At 35.0% G+C, this 10,240-nt stretch overlaps 1 pseudogene; it reads left to right on the forward strand.

Moving 5' to 3' along the window:
- Positions 1 to 9,496: 9,496 nt before the first annotated feature.
- Positions 9,497 to 9,613, forward strand: LOC125920532 (uncharacterized; annotated as a pseudogene).
- Positions 9,614 to 10,240: the final 627 nt, after the last annotated feature.

Here is a 10,240-nt window from a genome sequence, read left to right on the forward strand (position 1 = left end):
GTAATTCTTGATTGGTGTAAGATTCCATTTCTGGGAGAGTCAAAATGTAATTGAGTCAAGTTTCAGTTTGGTAATGGGGGGGTTTAGTGTGAGTGACTCTACTTTGGACCTGTTATCTTGTTTTAACAATGGAAAAAGTATCTTTGTGGGAGTAACTAAATGATTTTGAAGATATCTTGGGATGTATAAGGGATCTATGAGTAAAGATGAGGTAGTGGAACATGAAAAGAGTCAAGAAATATTAGAAGCTATTAAATGTGTTAGAGAACTAAGTTTGGTTGGAGTCATGTAGCAGATAAGGTCAGAGGAATGGTTTGAATGTTAGTGCACCAAGTCCTCCATTCCAGCTTGAGGAAGTATATTTAATTTATTTAGAAATATTCAATGATTTTCTTTTTCCTATCATGGGAATTGTAAGAACTCTGCTTCATGAGGATCGGTATAGCCTTGATCAGCAGTTCTGACACAACTGAAGTGTAACCTGAGGTAGGAGAGGTGGCTGAAATCGGTCAGGTGAGGTTATGATGCATTGCTCATTTTGTTACATGTATTCATTAAACCTGAGCATATCAACAGCAAATGATCTATTCCCACATTCCACTGTATTTTGCAAGCATACTTCCATGTGACCTATTACAAATTTTAATCATTATTAGAAATATATTTGGTAGCATTGATGGTGTGATAGGAAACTGGTTTCTTCCTTGAAACCGCCAATTTCCAATGTGTCAGGTTATTGTTTTTTTAATCTTATTATTTATAGTGGCTAAACTTAGGGTGAGTGTTCTCCAGAACCACTACATCCTGGGACAGTATGCCTCCTCCTCGCAATGAAGCCTATGGGGTCACAAGTTAGGGGTCCATGTCCTACCCTTCCATAATTTACATACTATTCAGTCTTATTTGGTCATTAGTTTTGACTGATAATACTTCACTCACTCTAAAACATTCAGATAATACTAGAAGCTTTTGCTTGAGAGGTGGAAATATACTTTTCATTTTCTTGGAATCCCCATTTTCCAAGACCTTTCAAGTCTTTTATTCCTAACTTTTTGTAAGATTAAGGTAGATTTTTTGATTCTTTTGTGGAAGTATTTTAGCAGCACAATTGGGAGACTCTTGTACCAGGGTAAGCCATGGAGTCATTGAAATGCCAGTGGCTTGCTAGGTCATGTCATCTTATACCTGCTCCCAGGTTATTTGGAGCTAAGCATTTATCTCTTTGACATTAGAACACCATTTAATCTTCCTGAGGCACACTTACCAATTTTGACACATGGTCACATACTCTTGGTCTTTTATAATTAGCCCCATTCTTCAGCTGGTTACCCTAGGTTCTAAAATTGAATGAGACAGAAAAGATCCAGATGAGTTTATGAAATTATAGAATATTAGCAAATCCTTTCATTTTATTGTTTGGAATGAATATATAATTCAAACCTTAAAAGGAGATAATAGCATACACAGTCAAGATTATTTTGTATTTGCGTGGGAATAAATATTTGATCCTTTTGTCAAATTCTGTAAGAGTAACTGGCTAACAATGATAAATATATTCAAACAGAATACTCATTGAATCATTACTAAGCCAAAGGATTATTTACCTATACTCTCATTACTCAGCCAAAAGATTATCTACCTATACTCATTCTCTGAATCCTGATTTCTTTATCAATGCTTTATTTAGATGGAAGTTGGAGATACATACAACTGTAGATTTATATGAATGTATACATTCATACAAGTGTAGAAGTGTATACAATACACTAAAAGTGGAGGTGCATATTAGGTGATACAATTATGTTTTGCTTTATTTGAGATACTCTGTTTATGGTTATTCTTAGGCATATGGTGGTTAATATTAAAACGAATTTTTATCATTCCAATTATTAATTTATCACATCAGTTTTTAAATTTGATGTACATTTTCAGGGTTATTATATGTATATGTTGATGAGTAAGACAAAGAAACAAAACTAAGGATATTTGCTTTTTTTTTTTTTTAACATTTATTTATTTTTGAGACAGAGACAGAGCATGAATGGGGGAGGGTCAGAGAGAGAGGGAGACACAGAATCTGAAACAGGCTCCAGGCTCCGAGCAGTCAGCACAGAGCCCGACGCGGGGCTTGAACTCAAGGACCGCGAGATCATGACCTGAGCCGAAGTCGGCCGCTCAACCCACTGAGCCACCCAGGCGCCCCGATATTTGCTTTTTTGAATTACCAGTTATATGTTAAAAATAAGTGAAAATGTATGCATGACTTTGACTTAACAGGAAACTGTTACCCTAGATTTATCATGTGATTGAAAGAAACAAAACAATATACATTAACTTATGTACAGAATCTTAATGTTAGATACAAAAACCATGGCCCTCAGAAATATAATTTTCAACATTTTGAAGTACATAATTCCCTCCATAATCTCATGCTTCTATTTCATTTAATGAACCAGTTTATCAAAAATTCAATTGTAAACACTTTAATATTCCCAATGGCTTTTAAATTAATATCAGTAGTCATTTGCATAGTGATTATGCCTGAGAGAATCATAAATTCTTCTTTTTTTTCTTTTTGTCTTGTGGCTCAGCAGTGGATTGAGAGCAATCATGATAATTGTTCAATCAGTTAAGACTCAAAAAACTTCAGGAAATAAAAACCTTTTCACCTTTTCTAACCATTATTCATTCAGAACAATGTGAAGATCTGACTGACAATATATTTACTGTAACAAATCTTAGCATCAGTGATGGTAATACAGCGGGCGTTAAGTGCTTTTCATTGTGGTGCACATTATGATATACAATAACACCTAGGCAGAGTATTCTTATCAAAAATAATATGAGTTGGAGCTTTTAGATACTATTTTCTGCTTATAAGAAAAAAAGAAGATAGAGAAACCGGTAAGAAAATTCCTCTGTTACACATTGAACATCGTTGTGCATAACAAAATGTGGATCATTGCATTTGATATTGTTTTGTGCCTTTCTTGTTCATTGTCAAGCATAATGCTGTATTTTGAAAAAATCAGTCACCGTACAATAAGTTATGACTTAGATTTTTATGGAATGTAAGGTTCGCTTATATCTGAAACGCACCACACCCTTGGGACGCAGATGTAGCTGTGCTCACATTAAAGATGAATCTGACTCTGGGAGAATAGCCGTGCTCTCTCTCTCTCCCCAAATATAAAGCATTTATTAAATGTAACAACTCTTCTGAGGGATTGGTCAAGTAGTTGCAGAGGGGGGCAAGTTGGAGTGTCAGGGAACTCAGTGTGCTAGGGACCAAAGCTATTGATTTGGCGGAAATCAATTTCTGTATGAAAGTTCACAGAAATTTTTCAACCATTTAGTTGGTTTGTATATCATCTTTAACAAGTCATTCGTTCATTTAATGAATGAGTGTCAACTATGGACCAGACAGCTTTGAGGTGTAGGGGAAATCAAGAGTCAAGGAAATATTCCTACCCTCAATTTGACAATTTAGTGTCAAACAGACCTTAAACTGTTTCTTGAAAACCTGCATAGAATTTGTCAAAAGGTGATGCATTTTATAGAGAAAAAGAAGGCTGGGAAACTAGGTGAAGGGGTTAATGAAACAGAGGGGGTGCAGGGAAGAGATAAATAATTCAGGTATTATGGAAAGCCTCTCTAACAAGAGTTTTGAACTGTGCCTGAAACAAGTTAAGAATTAAGTTATCAAGGTCTCTAGAGAGAAGCCTTTCCAGGCGGAGGGGAGAGCAATTGTAAAGAATTGATGCCGACATGAGCTTGCCAAGCTGGAGAAGGAGCAAGATATGTGGCTGGAATGGAATGGACCAAAGAGAAAATAGCAGGAGACAAAATCAGACAAAATCAGCTGAGTACTGGATCATCAAGGGCTTTGGAAGCCATTGTAAATCACTTTCAGTCTGAGATAAGAGGGCAGTGGGGAGTTTTGTCAAAGGAGTGATGTAATTTGTGTCATGTTTGGTGACACAAGCCTGTATTTCTGATTGTGTGGTGGTGGTGGTAGTGGTGGCCCGAAGCAATAAGAGCCTCCAGGAGAATTCAGTGGCTTGGACCAGGTGCTTAGTGGTGGAGATGGTAAAGCAATAGTCGAGATTCTGGGTATACTTTGAAGGTATAGTCTAAAGTAATTTACTGATATATTGGATTTCTGAGAGGAGGCATGAAAGAGTTAAGTCAAACCTCTAAGCCTTTGAATTTAAGCACTTGGGAGGGTGAAGATGACATTTACTGAGATGAGGAAGACTGTGAAGAATCAGCTTTTGGCAGAAGGATATCAGGACAGAGGAAGACAGAGAAAATCAGACAGAGAAAGACAAATACTGTATGATCTCACTTATGCACCGAATCTAAAAGCAACACAACTCATAGAAATAGAGAACCAATCTGTGGAGGAATGGGGGGTGGGGAAATGGGGGAAGGTGGTAAAAAGAAACAAAAACAAAGAAGAGAGTTCTGAGGAGGAAGGCCTAGAACATTCCATTTGAGAGGTCAGGAAGATAAGGGGAACACTAGCAAAGGAGATTGATAAGGGGCATCAGAGGTGTAGGAAGAAAGGCTAGAGGGGGTGAAGTGGAAATTCAGAAACCAAGTTTAAGAAAGTGTGAGGGAGCCAGAAAAGAGGCCTGTGAGGTAGAAGGAAAGCTGCAAGGATGTTGTACCACAGAGGTTCAGTGGAGAAAAAGAAAGTGGTCATCTTGGTGGAATGCTTCTGATGGTCAGGAATGATGGAATCAAATATCGTCTTTTGAATTTATCCATAGGGAAGTCATTGAAGACCTGTTTTGTTGGAATGGTGGTGCTAAAGATTGTTTGGGATGGGTTCACAGGAAAATGGGGTAAAGTCTTAGTTTTCTATTACTGTAAAATAAATTATCCCTTAGTTGTAACTTAGTGGCTTAAATGAATACCCATTTATTAGCCGACAGTTGTTTCTAGATCAGAAGTCTGGCTTGGAATGACCCTCGGTCTGGGCTCTTACCAGGCTGACATCAATGTTTCACCCAGCTTATATTCTCATCTGAAGCTCAGGCTTCACTTTTAAGACCAACTAGTTATGGCAGAATTCAGTTCCTTATCGTTATAGGATGGAGGTCCCTGTTTCCTTGCTGGCTATCAACTGGGAACTTTTCTCAACCTTTAGAAACCTCCTTCGGTCCTGGCCCTGTGACCATGTCTGTCTTCAAAGCCAGCAGTAGAGAATCTCTCTCATGTCAAATCTCTCTCATATTCTGAATGTCTGACTTCCTCTCCTTGTGTAGCTGGAATAAAATTCTCTGCATTCAAACGGCTCTTGTGATCAGTTCTGACTAACATGGATAATCCTTCTACCTTAAGGTTAACTGTGCTATGTATCAAAACCTAAGCAAGAGAATTAAATCCATCATATATGTGGTCCCAGGGATTATGGAGATGGTATATAACAAGAGGGCAGGGAGTCTTAGAGACCATCGTAGAATTTGAGCTACTACTGGAAAAAAGCAATTGGGAGTTGTTCATTTTGTCTATAGAGGAGAGCAGAGCAACAGGGCAATAATTTGTAGTAAAGTGGGGTCAAAAGGATATTTTAAAGAGGCAAGAAATAGCAAAATATCTGTATGCAGGTAAAAATGATCCAAAAAAGAGAGAAAAGCTGATGTTTCTGGAGAGACCGGAGCTGTTTGGATATTTTTGAGGAGACAAGGAGGGATGACATCTAGGGCACGTGTGAGGATGCTGCTCTTAGGACACAAGAATGAACAGATCCTCCATACTAAAAAGAGGACCCTTCGTTATTTTGCCGGGAGCATGTGTAAATTTTCTTCTGTTGCTTCTTTTTAATTTATCCCACAGTGAAACAAAGAGATTTGTAGGTGAGATGAGAGTGGGGAAGCAGTGCTAGAGGTTTGAGGAGAGTATGAAAGGCTTCGAAATGGAATATTTACAAGCCAACATATAAAATAATCATGAAGATAATTTTACAAGGTAAAATTTGCAAAAAAGAAATAAAATCATTTTATGTTGTAGAATAGGTTTTGTATTTGTGGAGGAAGAGGAAGGAAGGGAGGGAGGAAGAAATAAAGCAAAGGAGGAAGGAAGGCAGAAACACCTAGACATTTACTTGGCTGAATGTTATTTTCCCATCACAACATTATTAGTTCTATGAGAATAAGTGAAATACAGTCCTAGTATAAAGAATTAAGGAGAATTTTGTGAATATTTCATTAAAATGTATGGTGATAAACAAGAAGAGATATGAATCCAGAATGTCAGAAGGACAGCCTACCTGGAAGACTTCATATAAAAAAAAAAAAAAAAAAAAAAAAAAAAAGAAAAGAAAAGAAAGAAAGAAAGAAAGAAAATGTTTGAGATGGTTCTTAAAGGAAAAGTAAAGATTTGTCCAGCAAAAATAGATAGTATTATTTATAGTTCTTCTTAATTCTGATGAAGAAAAAATATCATTGGGGAGATAATGCAACAGAGTAAAGAGAGTAAAATAGAATAAATCAGGACAAAGTCAGGAACCCAACACTGCAATGATGATTTCAAGTATAGGCCAATCAGTGAATGATCTTCCTCATTTACATGTCTCTATTGGTCTCTTGATATTATAATAGAAAGATGCCCTGAAGAGAACTTAGAATCAGGATAATAATAATTCATTAAACTTTATTAATATTTCATGATTGTTTTAGTAAGACTTAGATCCCCATTTTTTCAGATTAAGTGAAATAGGCAAAAATTATTCTGAAACAAGCTATTTATAAAAGCCAATTATCATAGACTGTTCTTGATCTGATTTGTCACATGTGTGACCTCTCTACTCAATACTTTTTTATTTAAATGAGTAATTATTTGCATATGCTGCTTTTCTTGTGAGCAAACGTAATTGAAATGCCAACAGAGAGTGCCATTTCTTCCACAGTAATTGTTGATGTAAGTTTATTGACTATTTGATTATCTGCATTTTGAAAATGCTAGTTGATATTTAAAATTAGACCAGTGATTCTTAGTATACAACTCTTAGGTATACAACCCATTTTCTTTAAATTTTATTTAGAAAAAGACACTACCAATAAATAGGATATATATACATTGCCGTGAACTTTATTACTTCTCCTATTCGTTGAGCTCTTCAATAAAAGCAACATTTAGAATACTTTTGAAAGCACCCCTGAAGCTTTCATTTTTGAACTAAAAAAAAACAGGTTTGATTTTTTTTCTCATTTTTATTTCTGGATAATAGCATAATATTGAAAGAAATGTCAAATAAATGCCACTGCAAAAATTGGGCTTGTCATTCTCCTAATAGTTTAGAAAATAAGACCATCATGATTACTTTCACTACTGAAACACGACTTGAAGGGAAAAAAATGGTTATAGAAAAACTATAAATCCTATTCTCATGTACTCTTGAATCCACAAAAATTTAATTCCATTTTTGAATAAGAAGAATATATCAATGTATAACACATACGTAGTCTTTTCACTTAAGGAACAAAAATCAATAATGTGATTTGTTTTCTCTTGATATCTAGGCAAAGAGCATCAACAGAATGTGTAACTCTTTTTCTTTTTTTCAAAAGCAAATGATTACACTAATTGAATAGTATCTGTAACCAATAACCATCACTTATTGGAAATATTAAAAAGTTAAAACATTTTAACAGATAAATCTATCAAAATGCACAACTCTGATTGTTGAGAGAGGGAAAACTTAAAACACTTCTTGCAACTTAGAAAGAAGAGTTTTTGCATTTTGTTCTCCTCAGAGTTAAAATAAAAATTATGCTTAATTTCCATCAAGAGCATCCATATTATACATAATATACATTTCCAAATAAGTATATATGGAATTTTTATAGAATCATGGTAACTTTAAAAATAAAGGTGTTCCCCTTTTCTGTGTCTTTCACAAGCATTTCTAATTTTATTATAGATTAATACTGAGGTAATTCTAACAGTTTCAAACAATCATTCATTTTGGAAATGTGTAATGGGTCACTCTAAGCCCTATAGTGCTAGGTTCATTGTAAGAAATGCGTCTTAGATTTCAAAGAGCTAGTAGATTTATCTGCACTAAACCAATTCTTTATGCCAGTGTGGTGGTGTATATCTCCTAGAGCAGATTGATGATTTCAAAATTCAATTATATGTCTGACATTCAGCTGATCTGACAAAAAATACAGCAAGCAACTTACATGAGTGAAATTGTATATGCCTAAACAATGAAAATGCTGCATAAGTCTTCTGTTGAATAAAATTTTGATTTTGGCTATGTTAGTTTTAAATATATCAAAGGACATTGTTTTTATACTATAGTTATCTTCTCCTTATTAGGAGGAGAAGATAAATTACGAAATTAGAAAAGAATAATTTTGTTAGACCATTTCAGTTCCTAATTAAAAAAATGTTAAAGACCTTAATTATTTCATCATGAGTTAGATTTAAGCCATAGCCATTTAAAAAGACTCAGGCATCATGAGATATATAATAATGAGACATGTACCGAAGTTAAGAGTTGAAGGGACCTTAGCATCATCTTGATCTGCTCTATCCAATATGATAGCTACTACCACTTGTGGCTATCAAGCACTTGACATGTGACTAACACAAACTGAAACATGCTGTAAGTATAAAGTACACATCATATATCAATGGTTTGGCATAAAAGTATATGTGAAATATCTCAATGATTACTTTTATATTTATCAAATGATGACATGGTAATATTTTAGATGCACTGTAAATAAATTATATTTTCAATATATAAAAAAAGAATCAGAGGTGTGATTTACCTTTGGAAAAGACTTTGGGAAAAAAAATCTCTTTAGGATCTTGGATGAGTTTCTGTAGGCTTTTGCTTTTAATGAAACGAGGAAAATTTTTTATTTTAATGGACCAACATGACACTGTGCCTATAAATGTAGTTTGTTTTCAATAGTGTAGAGTGAGGCAGATTATCCAGAAGTCTAAGTACAGGATGCACAAATAACACTATCTTTGGGAAAGACCCAGTAAAGCTTGGCCTGGCTTTTTGTGCTGCTCAACCTGGACTTGAGGTTTCCTGACCGAGTCTCAAGGTTATGTAAGTCTAAGTAACCTGAATGTCCTGGGTTGTGTATCGTGTTCTGATAGTTACTTTAATGAGAACAAGGGCCTAATCACAGTCCCATGGTTTTCCCCGAAGGGAATAGGCATTTCCATTGTCAGTCATCTTGGAGAAGACATGCCCTCAAAAGGAACAAACTTTGAATTAGTTGGTAGGTGATGGGGCTGAAGAGAATGAACCATTTCTAATTACTTTTGGATCATTTCTGGTGGTAGTGATGGAGAGAGGGAGTCATAGAAAATAACTTAATTCTGATTCAGTAGGTATACCTCAAGTGAAGCCCAGAATCTATGTTTATATCACGCTCTCCTCCCCACCATCTATCATCCATGATTCTATGAAGATAGCCTGTGTACTATACTTTAAGAGATGCTAAACTTAAAGAATAGAAAATTTAGCATATAAAATCAAACACAATTGGACAATAAAAGTAGCTTTTACAAATGTATTATTTTAGCATGGCCCCTGTGCAAGGATGATATGCAAATTCGTGAAGCATTGCATATTTTTATGAAATATTTTTCACCTATTAACAAGAAGGAAGTGGGTTTATTACATATCAAAATGGAACAAGATTTTTGTTAAATCAAAAAAGTGCAGAATGGTGTATACAGTGTACCACCATTTGGGTAAAAATAAATGAATAAACTGTAAAAAAAAAAAAGTGTGATTTTGTCATGTTCAAAAATGTCTACCTTGTTTCCTGTGCCAAAACTGCGTGTTGAAACTTTCTAGAGATCTATCTAATCAAAAAATCATAAGATTGAACTCTTTCATTTGAAACAGCTACTGTTCCATTTCATAAATGTGGCTAATATGGTGAAATTCTTGTTCAAATTCATTTAGGGTCCTCATTATTAGTCTGGCTTTGGGGAAAACAAAATATGCTGAAATGAAATCCATTGCCTTTTGTTCTAATCTTAGCTCTGAGAAGTAAAACAAGTCTCTTGACTCTCAAAAAGGGAACGTGTAATATCAGTGGTACACAGGATGATGAAGGTTGCCCATAGACATAGCGCTTTTCACACTTACAGTTCATACTTCAACACATTCTGGTTCAAAAATAAAACGTAATGATCCAGTATGTAATATACAGAGGCAGTCTTCAATTTGACTAGCAATTAATTTTAAAAGTTA

Source organism: Panthera uncia, chromosome B4 (assembly GCF_023721935.1).
Source record: "Panthera uncia isolate 11264 chromosome B4, Puncia_PCG_1.0, whole genome shotgun sequence".
In the NCBI taxonomy this organism is placed as follows: Eukaryota; Metazoa; Chordata; class Mammalia; order Carnivora; family Felidae; genus Panthera; species Panthera uncia.